Below are 17,371 nucleotides of genomic sequence, written 5' to 3'. Positions count from 1 at the left end.
GTTACATCGCATGCCGGTTATATTGTCCTGTTTTTCCCCCTGGGGGTACATGGTCTGGCGGGTGTTCCTTTTGTTGTCCTTTTCTCCCTCTTTCCCTTCCTCCTTTATGGAGGTGTCCTTTTTCCGTTGGGGTGCGTATTGCATAGTCTTTGTGCTGGGGCTTTTTGAACACGTCTTCTTTGTTCGGGTAGGGGCGGAGGTGGGTGAGCGCGATTGATTGTTGCCACTTTCGCTATTTGATGGTCTGATTCTGTTTTTGTCCTTTGCTAGATTTGACTATATGGCTTCATTTTCTTACGTTGTGTTTATAAAATGGCGGCCTGCCGCGGTCCCTCCCTTGTCTTCTCATATACGGCCCGTTATTCCTTTGGTCCCCTCCCCGCTCTAGAAAACTTAACCTTTATTATCCTGCTCTTGCTGAACGCTCGATTGTTTTATTGCTTCACCAGTGCTCCTGATGTTATATCCTGTGCAGATCTTCTTTTTGTATGCTGGTTATTTGACCATTCTGTTTCTGGCCAGCCCGTGGGGTTGTAGGCCAGTATTTGTGAGCTTCCATTGTTCAATAAAGGTTTTCAAAAAAAAAAAAAAAAAAAAATAAATAATCCCCACGTGGGCTTATTAAGGCAAAACTCAGTTGCCAAAAGACATTGGGCCCGATTCACAGAACTAACTTAAGACAAAATCCTAAACTTACTCCTTTTGGTATTCACAGAAGTTAGAATTTTGTCTTAAGTATGTCTTAAGACAGACTTAAGACAAACTTAAGACAGACTTAAGTTAGGATTTTGTCTTGAGTCTGTCTTAAGTCTGTCTTAAGTTTGTCTTAAGACAGACTTAAGACAAAATCCTAACTTCTGTGAATAGTAAAAGGAGTAAGTTTAGGATTTTGTCTTAAGTTAGTTTTGTGAATCGGCCCCATACTTACCAGTGCGCTCTGCCTGAACCACGCATCATCGCAGGATCCACATAAATCGACCCTACCTTAGTGCACCACAACTCATGAACCCTTTATGATAGAATCTTCTGTGTATTCACATATAGTGCTCCTACCTTTGTACAGTAGAAGTCATGAACTGTTTATGATTGAATATCTGTGTATGATATCATGATTACTATTCTACTTGTTAGCAACAGCAACTTAATAAAATGGAGTCAAGCACACGTGCCCATACCTACTTTAACTATGTATCTGTGTCTATGTACTTATTATGTTTGTAAAATGCTGCTCCTGCACCCTACCACATTATATTGTGCTGTAAACAGCATATGCAACCATCTTACCTCTGCCAGTAACAAAAACTTTGATTATATAACTTTCTCTCGCTCATTCTACAAATACGAACGTACAAAGTGGATAATTACAATACTGCAAAGAAAGTGTATAGTCAATTTATGAGTGTGTCCTATTTCTTGTTTTTTTTTAAAGCATATTTATATAGCGCGAAGTTGACCCAAAACTATATCAGCAATTTACATGAGCACTGTATTTACAGTACATTTTCAGGCACGTGTAGATTACATAATTTCTCTACAATAACAGGATGTGGACGCGCCTCGAACACTGATTTCCAACACCAAGTTCGACAGTATACCTGAATGACCACATATGTATATATTAACGACCCTTCATGTGCCAAAAACTGCAACCTAAAGCTTTCACAGACCTGTATTACTACAGCTACAACACTCCACTGAATGTACAACAAACACTCATATTCGCAGAAATGCGTCATGTCCACCATCTTTAATGTGTGCAACTATGGATAAATATAAGGTCAGTGATACCTCGTACCTTCCATGTTGTTGGACTTCACAGACATAATGACACATTTGCGTGTAAGACCCGGGTGATGGCAGCACTACAACACGGACATCCGAATCAGTTGATTGCTCATACAGTTCACGACGGATCCACACCTATAGCTCCGGAGTCATTGTTCACAGTCTCACGCAGCACTGGCATTTGTCAGTCCAGCCCACTCCGCTTAGCGCTGCCTTCCCCCACTGCCATAAACTTAATTTAATAGGACTTGTGCTGCCTGATTGTTTGCACCCATAGCGTCTTGTTGTTGTTGCTTCCACCATTTTGTTGTGCCTGCAGCCCGTCCCTCCCCCTACGCTACCGCCTCCCAGCTACCCCTCCCACGCTCCGCCCCTTCCACTACTCCACTTATGACAGATGCATCTACGCGCAGCGTTCACGCGCAGCGATCGCGCCGAAGGTGCGCCAAAGGTAAGCCCGTCTACGCCCGTCCGCGCCTGGCCCGCGCCCAGCGCCAGACCCCCTGGCCCCCGCCGTACACAGCCCACTAGACTAACATACGATGCCGCAACTCTCCTCGCCCTCAACCCCGGACGCACACCTCAATGCTGCGTAGCCACCCCAGGACGTACCCACGGCCCATTCGCCTGCCTCTCCTGCAAGTTGAACTGCTTCAGGATCCTCACCAAATCCACTTCCTCCATACACCGCACCGACTCCAACCGACTGAAGTGCATCCTGCTCAACACCCGCTCGGTCCACAAACACGCCACAGAACTCTGGGACCTACTCGACACTGCGTCACCGGACATCGCCTTCCTTACAGAAACATGGATGAACACATCATCAGCACCCGACATCGCCATAGCCATCCCGGACGACTACAAGATTATCCGCAAAGACCGCTCCAACCAAACAGGAGGAGGCATCGCCATCATCCATAGGAACACCATCAAAATCACGACCAGCTCCGACGACAATCTTGCAACCGCCGAACATCTCCACTTTCAGGTCCACACCGACCCCAGGACCACACTCAGAGGCACCCTCATCTACAGGCCACCAGGAACACGCACCCAATTCAGCGATGACATCACCGACTTCGTCAGCCCACATGCCCTCACCTCCGAGAACTACATTCTGCTGGGAGACCTCAACTTCCACCTTGAAAACAAACACGACAGCAACACCTCCACCCTTCTGGACAACATGGCCAATCTTGGACTCAAACAACTTGTTGACACCCCCACTCATCTAGCCGGACACATGCTCGACCCTATCTTCACCTCCAGCAAGCACATCTCCTTCGATCACACCACAACTCTCCATTGGACGGACCACAGCTGTGTTCACTTCAGTTACAAAACCACCCTGAACAACAACCGCCCACAACCTATTCCTCGAAGAAACTGGAACAAAATCTCCTCCGACCAGCTCCTCTCATCACTCAACCAAAACCCTCCCACCCTCTCATTGGACCCTAACCAAGCAGCCACCGATCTCAAGCAATGGATCACCCACAGTGCTGACGAATTAGCACCGCTGAAAAAGCACCAGATCAAATCAGCCAGCAAAAAGGCTTCCTGGTTCAATGATGATCTCAAAAAATCCAAGAAACTATGCCGCACCCTGGAGAAAACGTGGAGAAAAAACTCAACCACAGACAACATGGCCACCCTCAAGGCAGCCACCCGCAACCACCACCAACTGATTCGATCCGCCAAGAAATCAGCATTCAAGGATCGTCTCGACAACAACACCCACAACAGCAAGGAACTTTTCAACATCGTCAAAGAATTCACCAACCCCACCACAGCATCCAACGACATCACCCCCTCCCAAGACCTCTGCGACGCGCTATCCTCCTTCTTCTACAACAAAATAGCCGACACCCACAACAGCTTCAAGTTCACTCCCAGCGATCAACCCTCCCCACGCCCCTCAGATACCACTCCGCCAACCAACTACCTTAGCGCCTGGAACACAATAACCACCGAAGACACCATCCGCCTAATGAACTCCATCCACTCTGGCTCGCCAACCGACCCCTGCCCCCACCACATCTTCAACAAAGCTGACTCCATCATCGCACCCCATCTTCGTGATGTCATCAACTGCTCGTTCAACTCTGCCACCTTTCCAGAAAGCTGGAAACACGCCGAACTCTGCGCCCTCTTGAAGAAACCCACAGCAGACCCCTCCAAACTCAAAAACTACCGACCCATATCCCTCCTCCCTTTCCCCGCCAAAGTCATTGAGAAAGCCGTCAACAGCCAGCTCGCCGCCTTCCTTGAATCCAACAACTCCCTCGATCCATCTCAATCCGGATTTCGAGCCAAACACAGCACCGAAACCGCCCTCATTGCAGCGACAGACGACATCCGAACACTACTGGATAAAGGAGAAACTGCGGCCCTCATTCTACTCGACCTTTCCGCCGCTTTCGACATGGTCTGCCACAACACCCTTATACAATGCCTCAGCAACATCGGTATACAAGGAAAAGCCTTGGACTGGATCATCTCGTTCCTCGCCGGGAGAACTCAAAGAGTCCGACTTCCCCCATTCAACTCAGAAGCCACAGAAGTCATATGCGGAGTACCACAAGGATCATCACCCAGTCCCACCCTCTTCAACGTTTACATGAGCCCACTCGCATCCATCTCACGCCAACACAACCTCAACATCATCTCTTACGCCGACGACACCCAATTAATCCTTTCCCTCACCAATGACCCGAACACCGCCAAAACCAATCTTCACGAAGGCATGAAAGAAGTAGCCGAATGGATGAAACAAAGCCGCCTAAAACTCAACTCAGACAAAACTGAAGTGCTCATACTAGGATCCTCACCATCTGCCTGGGACGACTCTTGGTGGCCTTCCGCGCTGGGCACAGCACCCACTCCCACAGACCACGCACGTAACCTTGGCTTCATCCTACACTCCTCTCTCTCGATGTCCAGACAAGTCAACGCCGTCTCATCCTCCTGCTTCAACGTTCTTCGCATCCTCAAAAAGATCTTCCGCTGGATCCCCCTCGAAACAAGAAAGACTGTGACTCACGCACTGGTCACGAGTCGGCTGGATTATGGTAACACTCTATACGCCGGAATCACAGCAAAATTACAGAAAAAACTCCAACGCATCCAAAACTCATCAGCGAAACTCATATTGGACATCCCTCGCGGAGACCACATCACCAGACACCTAAAGAACCTCCACTGGCTTCCCGTCAACAAAAGAATTACGTTCCGTCTTCTCACCCACGCACACAAGGCCCTCTACAACCTAGGACCCGAATGCCTCAACACTCGACTATCTTTCTACAAACCCACCCGCCAACTAAGATCGTCCAATCAAGCCCTCGCCACAGTCCCACTCATCCGAAAATCCACCATGGGTGGCAGATCCTTTTCCTTCCTGGCTGCCAAGACCTGGAACTCACTCCCCTCTCACCTTCGCCTCACTCAAAACCACATCTCATTCAGAAAAGAACTTTAAACCTGGCTATTCGACAAATAATTAACCCCCTCCCCAAGCGCCTTGAGACCCTCTGGGTGAGTAGTGCGCTATATAAATGCCTGAACTTGAACTTGAACTACGCTACCAGGAAAACACAAGAACGCTACATGGCCCAGATTTCCATTGCAGTGAATTCTTACTTCCAGGTCTAGTTGTCAGAACGGCACACACACACTCCCTCATGGCTGGTATACACCCACACCACACCCATCCAGCACATACGTCACTACACACGTGACACTCCCAATAAAAAAAGACTGGGTGCACGTGCTCTATGCCATATTAAAATTGCTCCCATCGCAAGCGCTGTGATGGCCCGTCCTAGTGGTTCGGACGCCTCATGTGGGCCCGAACTACCGTACAAGGGGGCCCACTACCAGATGCGTGGCTTCTTTGGTCACTGAGTTAGTGGTACCGCAAGGACTGAGCAGGTGAGGAACCTGCGATGAAGATGGGTGCACGAGAATGTCCTTTGCTGTAGCGATATCAAGACTCAGCACCCAATGTGAGACTTCTTGGTGACAGAGCGGGACTGCATGATGTAGAACGTACCCTGTCCGCAAAAAGGTGAGCAGTGAGCCTGGGTGCGCCTGGGAGAGAGTTGATGGGGTGTGTAGGAGAGTAGCAGGGCTCGACAAATCATAAAAAATGCTCTAGACCTGCAGGTCTAGTAAACTACAAAATCTCCTCGACCTAACTTAAATGAACTTGACCTCAAACTCTGAAAACTGAGCAAATGTGACAAGTTAACAAGATTTAAAAGTATTTTTATTGCTCATTTACTTTCTGAGCAATAAAGATGCCTTTAAATCTTCCTATCTTGTCACATTTCCTCTGCTTTACAGAGGCAGAGGTCAAGTGTCAAGTTTGTATTCCTACTCGCCAGAAAGGGTGAGTAGGACCTAAAAATAGCTCGTCCTTAATCAATCTCACTCGCCAATGCGAGCGGTCGAGTGAATTTCTCGAGCCCTGAGTAGGGTCTGCTTCCTATGGTCACCCCCACTTTTTGCTTTTGCTTTATTGGTTTTCGACTTAGATGTGGCTGTGGGCCTGCTAATCAGACCCACAGCCCAGATGCGCTCTCTCTAAATTCACACCATGTACTCTAGGTACATCCACAATTGGGAATTGGTTCACCTTATCAGCCCCTGTATAAGTGTACCATAGGTACTCAGGGCATAGGTGTAACCAAGGCCTACCAGGGGCTGCAGCATGTATTATGCCACCCCTGGCTGGCCACTCAAACTGACACAACTGGCTGATCACTCAGCTGGGGCAAGGTCGTGTAATCACCCCTTACTTAGGTATAGTATTCCTATATCTACCCTTATATATAGACAAACAGTAACCTATAAGCCACTCCTATGGCAGACCTTAACAATCCTGGAGGCAGAGTGCTTGGTTATGTGTGAGATGGTACTCTAGCATGAGCTGAGCCTGTCTGCAGCTTGTGGAACCATGTCTTTATAGCTGTTCTATGATATCGCCATACCATATACTCTTAAGTGCATTATAATCCTCGCGGTTGAATGCTAACTTTGGTTTGGCTTTATCTAAACATGTCGTGTACGGTGTCATACGCTTTGCAATACTACCCCCTCGCCAATCCTGGCGACGGGGGTAGCATTCCACCCTTCTAGGGGGAGAAGACATGCTGTTGCTGACTATCCCGGTTAAAGTTAACCAGAGCCCCAGCGTCACAAAATGGATGCTGCTGCCACAGACGCAGGTCTGACCTCCTGCTGCTGGGAGTCCTTCCAGTCACGGAGGTTTGGACAATAGGTTTCCTGCCAGGAGAGGTGCGAGCACCACCCCAGACAGGACTTTGTGTATTGGGACAGGGAGGGCTGAATAGAATGAGACACTGCCTGAGGCACACTAGGCGCTTCATGCATACCCCAGTTCAAACCGGTTGCTAGGATACTCCAGCCTCAGCTCTGGTGCAAAACTGGACAAAGGAAAGGGGGTGTTACCACCCCCCTTCCTGGTCCCACCCATAGGAGGGACCTAGGAACTAATCCAGCCCCTTTTAGCTGTATAAAGGTAGGAGCTGTGTCCCTAGACTTTAGATTTTATCCTGAACTGAAACTTGAACGAAACTCTGGACCTTTGACATTCTGCTGAAGCTGAAAACTGAAGAATCTCCCTTGTGGCCAAGGAGTGACCACCCTGGGCAACCAGGCACCCGAGCACAGAGCCTGACAAGACCCAGACTTCCAGACCTCTCCGACCCTCTCTTCACGTCTGCAGCATAGCTGAGATCCGTGGAGGCGACAAGACACGTGGGACCGGCCATCTTGAAAAGTCCACGACTTGCTAACTGTGCAGCTCCTGAGGTATCCTCGAAGCTGTGCACTGGGGATTGAGAAGCCCTGAATCCGAGCTCCACCTCCACCGAAGATCAGCTCTCCAAACTCCACGAGTTCTGCGTGGGGCCCTTCTGCTTGTGTTCTTCTCGACGCGTTGTCCGGTTGCTGGCCCGTTGGCTAGTAGCCTCTGTGACGACAATCCTTTTGAATCCACTCGCTGGTCTGGTTGCTCCAGACTGGCCCCTGCCTCCCTGCAAAGGTGAGGCACCTCAGACCTTGCTGGTCTGCATCAGAAGCCTTCTTTGTAGACTGCGTGGGTTGCCTTTGCCAAGGCTTGTTGACTCCAATCCGGCAGTCGACCCCTCCATCTTCGAGAACCTTTGTGGGACAGCTCCTCTGCTTTCAGGTCTTCTTCATCCTCGATCCACCCTTGGATCCACCCGGACATCTTCCTCCTGGTCGCCTGCAGCATCTTTCTTCACAGGCTCCATAGACTTCAACTGCGAAACCCGACACATATTCACACCTATGCTCCCGCTTCCTGTGGGTGAGGTAACGCGAGTACTTCGGTGCTCCCAAGGGTATTGACTATCCAAGTGTCTAGGTTTTTAGTTGTTTCCTTCTAGCTAGACCGGAAGTGTCCTAAATCCTTCTTTTTCTAAACTCTAAGTTCCCATTGACTTAACATTGACTCACGCGTGTGTGTAAAGACACTGCACGCGCCGCCTGTGGGCCTCCTACTCCTAACCTAAGGGTCAGATAGTGTAGCCCCAGCGATTCTCTAGGCCCTAGGCCTTTCCTTTTCTCGTGACGTGGTACTTATACCACTTACTTAGTATATGGTTTGCTTCGCCCCTAGGGCCTAACCGTAAATTGTGCAACTTAACGTATTCTGACTAAGGGCCAGATGTAGGTAATTTTATTTTACCACCTCTTAAATACCGAATCATACCGATTCGGTATTTAAGAAGTGGTAAAATAGAAGTACCGAGATGTAGGTAAATACAGATGTGCATTTACCGAATCGGTAAAATTCGGTATTTACCGATTCGGTAAATACCGACCGGTAATGCCCATTCATTCCTATGGGCTTTGAAGTCCATAGGAATGAATGGGCATTACCGATTCGGTAATTACCGAATCGGTAAATACCGAATTTCACAAGGGTGCAGGGGGTGTCACTTTGACACCCTCTAGCACCCCCAAAACGGGTTTGGGTGCCATGTGGCAGGCATACCTGCCCTAAGGGCAGGTCTGCCTGTCATATGGCACAGGTGTGCATGCACACATGTGCATGCACACCGGAATCGGTATTTTACCATCAAATAGGATTTGATGGTAAAATACCGATTTTTTAATGCTTGTGGGACTCAGAAGAGTCCCACCTACATATCAATTTTACCGAATCGGTAAAAATACCGACTCGGTATTTTACAGAATCGGTACATTTACCGATCGGTAAATTTACCGATTCTGTAAAGTACAGGGCCCTACATCTCAAATTGCATTTACCGGTCGGTAACGGCCGAATTCGGCCGTTACCGACCGGTAAATACCTACCTACATCTGGCCCTAAGTATCTTGTGATGTGCTTTTGCCTCTGTTCTCATAAAGAGTTCAGAGGAGTGTGTTAGTAAATAAATATGTATATATTTTATATATATCCTGTGTGGTGTCCTTTCATTTGATATTCAAGGGATTACATATGGTAAAACAGCTGGCTTTACACGCCCTCATGAGTCTTTTAGCCTAAGACTGTTCTGTCCACGCTACCACGAGAATAGCTGGTCTATAAGGTTGACTTACAACCATCACTATAAGGGTTGTTTGGACTGGTGCAAGGTGTTCACTAGAATAGTGAACATCATATACCAGGCCAACTTCTCACATTGGTGGCAGCGGTGGGATTAGAGCTTGCTGTTGTTTCACCACTTGTAATCTTGAGATATAATTTGAATGATCACATAGGTACCTATAGGTACATATAAAAACAAGTCTTAGTATACTTAAGTTCTACTGAACTTAGCTGTTGTAGAGCCTGGGCCTAGCACACCCTGACTACAACTCCTAGAAAGGCTCTGTAGGAAAACAAACAGTGTAGGTAGGTGCAACACCATACCTCACTAGAAACCATGTCTCAGACAGTGAACCCAAGTGGTTCTCTGCCTGCAGAGGTAGATCCCTTGAGGACTGCTTTGAGATATGAAGCCTTAGCCTTCCAAGAATTGAGACAATTGTGTATTTCTAGAAGGCTAAAACAGGGTTCACACTCTACCATCAAGTTTCTGGTTGAGCTCTTAGAAGAGTATGATGCTCAATAGCCACCTAAGACAGGTGACACAGGTAGTGCAGATGAATTCCTTCCCTCCTCAGATGACAATGCTGATACTCCAGTACCAGAAGAGGAAGAAGAAGAGGGGGTAGAAGGAGATGATTCTGATCTTGAGACAAACAGCCAGGTCCCAGTCAGAAGACTTAGCCAGGCTAACCTAAGCATACATGGGAGTCAGTATGGGCAGCCCCTATACAGACCCCCAAGTGGGCTTAACCAGAGGCAGAGAAGAGGAAGATCCCACTCCAGGGAATCTCTCCTATCTCATGCTTCAAATAGCTCTCATGGCCTTGCTCAGAGAGGGATGACTTCCCCTCAGAGAAAGGAACATGAGGCAAAGATGAGAGAAGCTGCTCTTAGGATTGAGAGGCAGGAACTTGAGGTTGCCCTGGCCAAAAAGAAGCTTGCTCGTGCTAGAGAGCATAGAGAGAGTGGGTTAGAACCCACTGGTGGCAGCAATATCCCTAAGGATAAAGATAGGTCCTATGAGAATAGACACCTAAGCAAAATTGTGCCCCCCTACAAAGAAGGGGATGCCATCCACAAATGAATAACTGCTTTGGAGAGGGCCTGCAAAGTGCAGCAGGTAGCTCAAAGTCAGTGGGCAGCAATCTTATGGCTCTCCTTTTCTGAAAAAGGTAGAGATAAGCTCCTCACAGTTAGTGATGGGGATGCTTACAACTAGTCTGTCCTGAAGAGTGCTCTGATTGATGGGTTTGGCCTAACCACTGAACAATATAGGTTGTTGTTCAGAGATACCCAGAAGACACAGACTCAGGACTGGACTGATTTTGATGAATGTACCACTAAGGCTCTGGAAGGCTGGTTATTGGGAAGTCAAGTTAAGGACTATACAGGATGTATAATTTGATCATAAGAGAGCAAATCCTTAGCAACTGTCAAAACCAGTTATTGCATCAATACCTGATTGACTCTGATCTGACCTCTCCCCAAGAATTGGGAAAGAAGGCAGACAAATGGGTCAGAACCAGGATTAAGCAGAGAAACCAGAACCAGGTGGGTGATCAGAAAAAGGCAGACCAGAAGGGTAATGAGAAGAAACAAAAAGACCAGAAGTCTTCACCAGGCCCCCCAAAAGGCACAGGGGGAGGGTGGCTCCAAAAAGAGCAAACAGAAACAAGAAGGCCCAAAGAAGCCCTGGTGTGGATACTGTAAATAAGTCTCTCACTGGTTTAGTGAGTGCACCAAGAAGGGCACAGCACCAACCACCATTGCCTCTAAGGCAACTGTTCCCCCTAGTCCAGCTTTTAGTGGTGGTTCCCAGCAAAAGGGTGTAGTAGGGTTGACCCTGGGAACTGAGGTGGACTCTGGCCTAGTCAGAGTACCAACTCAGGCTGTTCTTGTCTGTGATGGGGACATAGCAATGTCCTCTACTGTAAGTCCCAGTAATCTGAGCAAGTACAGACAGACACCTTTTATTAATGCCAAGATGGCTCAGGCCTACAGGGACACATGTGCCAGTGTCACCATGGTGACACCTAACTTTGTGAACCCTGACCAGATCATACAAGGTGAAACCTACCTAGTGACCAACGCTAGCAATGCCACTACCTCCCATAGTATGGCAGTTGTTAACTTCTGCTGGGGAGGGGTAACTGGCCTCAAAAGAGTTGTGAGTTCAGACCTTCCAGTAGAGTGTCTGTTAGGTAATGATCTTTAAACCTCAGTTTGGTCTGTGGTGGAGTATAGGACCCATGCAGAAATGCTGGGAATATCAGCACATGTCCTTGTTGTGACCAGGTCACAGGCCAAAAAGTGCTTACCTGAATAAGTGCTGGATCTTGGAACAATAGACCAGACACTACCCAAGAGAAAGAGCAAGAGGGTTAAGGCAGTGCCTTCCCCCCTGCCTCAGGTTGAGGATCAGCCCTCCCAGGAGGATGATTCTGAGATCCAAGAGGGAACTGTCCTGGAAGAACTTGAGCCTGATCAGGTTGAGTTTCTTAAACAGGGGGTTCCTCAAGGGCAGATGTGAGGCAGGCTCAATTAGATTGTTCCTCTCTTGAACCCCTCAGACAGCAGGCTGCTGCTGAGGCTGCTGGGAATGCTCAAGGTGTAGTGTAGTTTCTATATTCCCAATAGGCTCTGCGCATTGGAATAATATAAACAGCAGTGTAGACGTAGGACTGAGGTCGACTAGGTCTCTACTGACTACATTAGACTTAATTAGTTTTGCCAGCTAGCTCAGAGGTCACTAGAAACTTTCTCGAATGTTCAAGAAGGAGTTAACTTTCCTGATTAGACAAGAAGGGATTAGTTTCTGACAACCATAAAACATGATAACTTTGCTCCCTCAGAATAAGAGTGTATCTCTAGAGTCGTGTGAAAACAATAGACAGCTATTTTACTCAGTCAATCGTGCATACTTAGTTTCACCAGAGTGCAGAGAAAAGAGAGACGGGCGTTTTCAATAAAAGGTGTTATTTATTGAGCAGTCTTCTTTCTCATGCAAGAGAAATGAATTGCCACAATTGCAATACTTAGTATAAAGTAAAGTGCGTACAGTAAAAGGAGTATTATAAAATAATACTGTAAAAGCATTGATATGGTTTCTTAGCCATATGATACTTTAAAATGGATAAAATATATACATATAAATATACATTGACTAACGTACTCAACTGGTGCTTCTAAATGCGCCTACCCCGGTGTACCTGACCTAAGCCTAATGCGTGGGAAGGAGTAAGTAAGTAGCAGTTTAGGTTAAGTTGGTTTTGCCAAGAATCTGAGTCAAGAATTCTCTTTGAGGGTTTAGTCAGCTCCGTACCTGGGTAATAGAAAGCAGGAGGTCCGGTATCTCTCTCACAGGACTCGATATCCCAACAACCCGCGAGGGCGGCTGAGAACACCGGAGCTGGATTTCTCGGCAGGAGAAAAGACAGCGTCTCTCTCAGTGCGTCAATAGGGAGGGGCGGCGTCCGTGGGCTCTTGCATCAGCTGGGCTCTCGGGCAAGTAGATAGCCGCTCTGCTCCAAACCACCGTGTGTTTGCTTAAGGCAACGTTGGTATATTTATACCTGAAAGGTGCCGGGTTTGACGTAAGGTTGGACATAAGACGTCAATAAAGATGTCACTAAGAACTGGCCATTCTTACAGTGCTCACAGGAGTTCTAGGACAAATCAAAACAAAAGCCATGGGGATTTCCCAGGTTGCTGGAGGTTTGTTTTGTTTATAGAACTCGTTGTACTTTCTAGGAGTCTGGGGAAGTAGCCCTTGCTTAATGTGGACCGCATGGGCTACGACTAAATATGGATATGATTCTTATGCCTTTATAAGGATATTATTTATTATAACCACATAAGGGCATAAATTAGGAATATCGAATTAGGGTCCTAGATAGAATTACAACAAAGGTACCCGTAAAGTGTATTGGGATGATGGGCTCCTTTATTCAGAGGCTAGAGACCCCAAGCCTGGTGCTTCCAGGAGGTTGGTTATACCTCTGCAATTTAGGGGCTTCCTTCTTATCTTGGCCCATGATATTCCCTTAGCAGGACACTGCAGCAGGCTTGTCCCTCACTTTCACTGGCCTCATATGTCAGAAGATACCAAGGAGTTTTGTCGCTCCTGTGTTACCTGCCAAGCCAGTGGCAAATCAGGTGGCACAACAAAGGCCCACCTCATACCACTACCTGTGGTGGGGGTACCCTTTGAGAGAGTGGGGATAGACATTGTAGGACCAATGGACCCCCAAACAGCATCTGGGCACAGATTTATACTGGTGATAGTGGATCATGCCACCAGATATCCAGAAGCTATTCCCCTGAGGACCACAACAGCTCCTGTTGTGGCAAGGGCCCTACTTGGAGTTTTCTCCAGAGTGGGGTTTCCAAAGGAGGTTGTCTCTGAGAGAGGTGCAAACCTCATGTCAGGATATTTGACTGCAATGTGGAAGGACTGTGGTGTCAACTATAAGTTCACCACCCCCTATCACACACAGTGCTATGGGCTTGTGGAAAGATTCAACAAGACCCTCAAAGGGTTACCTGAAAAGCTGAGGCGAAGATGGACATCCTTTTACCCTGCCTTCTGTTTGCTTACAGAGAGGTCCCACAAAAGGGGGTTGGCTACAGACCTTTTGAGTTTTTGTTTGGGCATCCTGTAAGGGGACCCCTATGTCTTGTGAAGGAAGGATTGGAGTTACCTCTCAAAAAGCCTAAGCTTGACATAGTGGACTATGTACTTGGTCTCCGCTCCAGGATGGCTGAGTATATGGAGAAGGCTTCCAAAAACCTTGAGGCCAGCCAAGAACTTCAGAAAGCTTGGCATGACCAAAAGGCTGTGCTGACTGTTTACCAGCCAGGACAGAAAGTGTGAGTGTTGGAGCCAGTGGCCCCAGCAGCACTCCAGGACAAATGGCCTGGACCCCATACAATAGTTGAACAGAAGGGAGATGTCACCTACTTGGTGGACCTTGGGACTCCCAGAAGCCCCCACCGGGTGCTTCATGTCAACAGACTTAATGCATTTGTAGATACGGCAGACATGAGCTTGCTCATGGCTACAGATGAGGGGCAGGAGGAAGAGAGTGACCCTCTTCCAGACCTGCTTACTCAGAACCCTGATGATGGTTCAGTGGATGGTGTAGTCTTTGCAGACAGCCTCTCTGAACATCAGCAACAGAACTGCAGACAAGTTCTACAGTCCTTCAGACATCTGTTTTCCCTGACCCCAAGTCAGACAAGCTGGTGCATCCATGAGGTGGACACTGGTTACAGTCTGCCTGTCAAGAGTAAAATCTACAGGCAACCTGACCATGTCAGGGACTGCATTAGGACAGAGGTCCAAAAGATGTTGGAGCTGGGAGTTATTGAGCCCTCAGAGAGCCTTTCGGCCAGTCTAGTAGTCCTGGTGCCAAAACCTCACGCCCAAGATGGTAAGAGAGAGATGAGGTTTTGTGTGGACCACAGGGGTCTCAATGCTGTCACTAGGACAGATGCCCACCCGATCCCCAGGGCAGTTGAGCTCATTGATAGATTGGCTTCTGCCAAGTTCTTGAGCACATTTGACCTGACAGCAGGCTACTGGCAAATCAGATTAGCTGAGAATTCAAAAGCCAAGACAGCATTTTCGACCCCAGGAGGACATGATCAATTTGTGGTAATGCCCTTTGGTTTGAAAAATGCACCTGCCACTTTCCAAAGGTTGGTGAATCAAGTTCTCCCAGGACTGGATGACTATTGTGCAGCTTATCTAGATGATATTGCTGTCTTTAGCTCCACCTGGGAGGATCACCTGGTCCACCTGAGGAATGTTTTAGAGGCTCTCCAAAGGCAGGCCTCACTATCAAGGCTACTAAGTGCCAGATAGGGCAGAGCAAGGTTGTGTACCTTGGCCACCTGGTAGGTGGGGGGTCAGGTTCAAACACTGGAGAGCAAGATCCAGACCATCAGAGACTGGACTCCTCCAATCACCCAGACACAGGTCAGAGCTTTCTTGGGCCTGTCTGGATACTACAGGAAGTTTGTGAAAAACTATGGGTCCATTGTGACACCACTGAATGACCTCACTTCCAAAAAGATGCCAAAGAACGTTCAGTGGACAGTTAGCTGTCAAAAGGCATTTGATGATCTGAAGCAGGCCATGTGTACTGCACCTATTCTGAAAAGTCCAGATTACTCCAAAGAGTTCATAGTTCAAACAGATGCTTCTGAGTTGGGTGTAGGAGCTGTACTTTCACAACTGAATATAGATGGTCAAGACCTTTCATAAGCAGAAGGCTGACCCCTAGAGAGAAACGTTGGTCAGCTATAGAGAGCCTTTGCTGTGGTTTGGGCCCTGAAGAAGCTGATCCCGTACTTGTTTGGCACTCACTTCAAGATTCAGACAGACCACAAGCCCCTCCTATGGTTAAATCAGATGAAGGGTGAAAATCCCAAACTTCTTAGGTGGTCCATTTCCCTACAGGGGATGGACTTTACACAGTGGAACATAGACCTGGGACTGACCATGCCAATGCAGATGGACTCTCCCAATATTCCCACTTAGAACATGAAGACTCAACTGGTCAAGGTTAGTTTAATGTCCCTAAGTTTGGGGGGGGGGGTTGTGTAGGAGAGTAGGGTCTGTTTCCTATGGTCACCCCTACTTTTTGCTTTTGCTTTACTGGTTTTCGACTTAGATGTGGCTGTGGGCCTGCTAATGAGACCCACAGCTCAGATGCACTCTCTCTAAATGCACACCATGTACTCTAGGTACATCCACAATTGGGAATTGGTTCACCTTATCAGCCCCTGTAGATGTGTTCCTTAGGTACTCAGGGCATAGGTGTAACCAAGGCCTACCAGGGGCTGCAGCATGTATTATGCCACCCCTGGCTGGCCACGCAAACTGACACAACTGGCTGATCACTCAGCTGGGGCAAGGTTGTGTAATCACCCCTTGCTTAGGTATAGTATTCATATATCTACCCTTATATATAGACACACAGTAACCTATAAGTCACTCCTATGGCAGGCCTTAACAATCCTGGAGGCAGAGTGCTTGGTTATGTGTGAGATGGTGCTCTAGCATGAGCTGAGCCTGTCTGCAGCTTGCGGAACCATGTCCTTATAGCTGTTCTATGATATCGCCATACCATATACCCTTAAGTGCATTATAATCCTCGCGGTTGAATGCTAACTTTGGTTTGGCTTTATCTAAACATGTTGTGTAAGGTGTCATACGCTTTGGAATACTACCCCCTCGACAATTCTGGCGTCAGAAGTAGCATTCCACTCTTCTAGAGGGAGAAGACATGTTGTTGCTGACTATCCCGGTTCAAGTTTACCAGAGCCCCAGCGTCACCAAATGGACGCTGCTGCCACAGACACAAGTAGGACCTCCTGCTGCTGGGAGTCCTTCCAGTCACGGAGGTCTGGACAATAGGTTTCCTGCCTGGAGAGGTGCGAGACCACCCCAGACAGGACTTTGTGTATTGGGACAGGGAGGGCTGAATAGAATGAGACACTGCCTGAGGCACACTAGGTGCTTCATGCATACCCCAGTTCACACCGGTTGCTGGGGCACTCCAGCCCCAGCTCTGGCACGAAACTGGACAAAGGAAAGGGGGTGTAACCACCCCCTTCCTGGTCCCACCCATAGGAGGGACCTAGGAACGAATCCAGCCCCTTTTAGCTGTATAAAGGTAGGAGCTGTGTCCCTAGACTTTAGATTTGATCCTGAACTGAAACTGGAACGAAACTCTGGACCTTCGAAATTCTGCTGAAGCTGAAGACTGAAGAATCTCCCTTGTGGCCAAGGAGTGACCACCCTGGGCAACCAGGCACCATCCAGCAAATCAACGGCTTGCTTTGTTGACGCTCCCGCCGGGACCCGAGCACAGAGCCTGACAAGACCCAGACTTCCAGACCTCTCTGACCCTCTCTTCACCTCTGCAGCATAGCTGAGATCCGTGGAGGCGACGAGACACGTGGGAC

The sequence above is a fragment of the Lissotriton helveticus genome, chromosome 1_2, assembly GCF_964261635.1.
Source record: "Lissotriton helveticus chromosome 1_2, aLisHel1.1, whole genome shotgun sequence".
In the NCBI taxonomy this organism is placed as follows: Eukaryota; Metazoa; Chordata; class Amphibia; order Caudata; family Salamandridae; genus Lissotriton; species Lissotriton helveticus.
Note: the sequence above shows the minus strand (reverse complement) of the source record.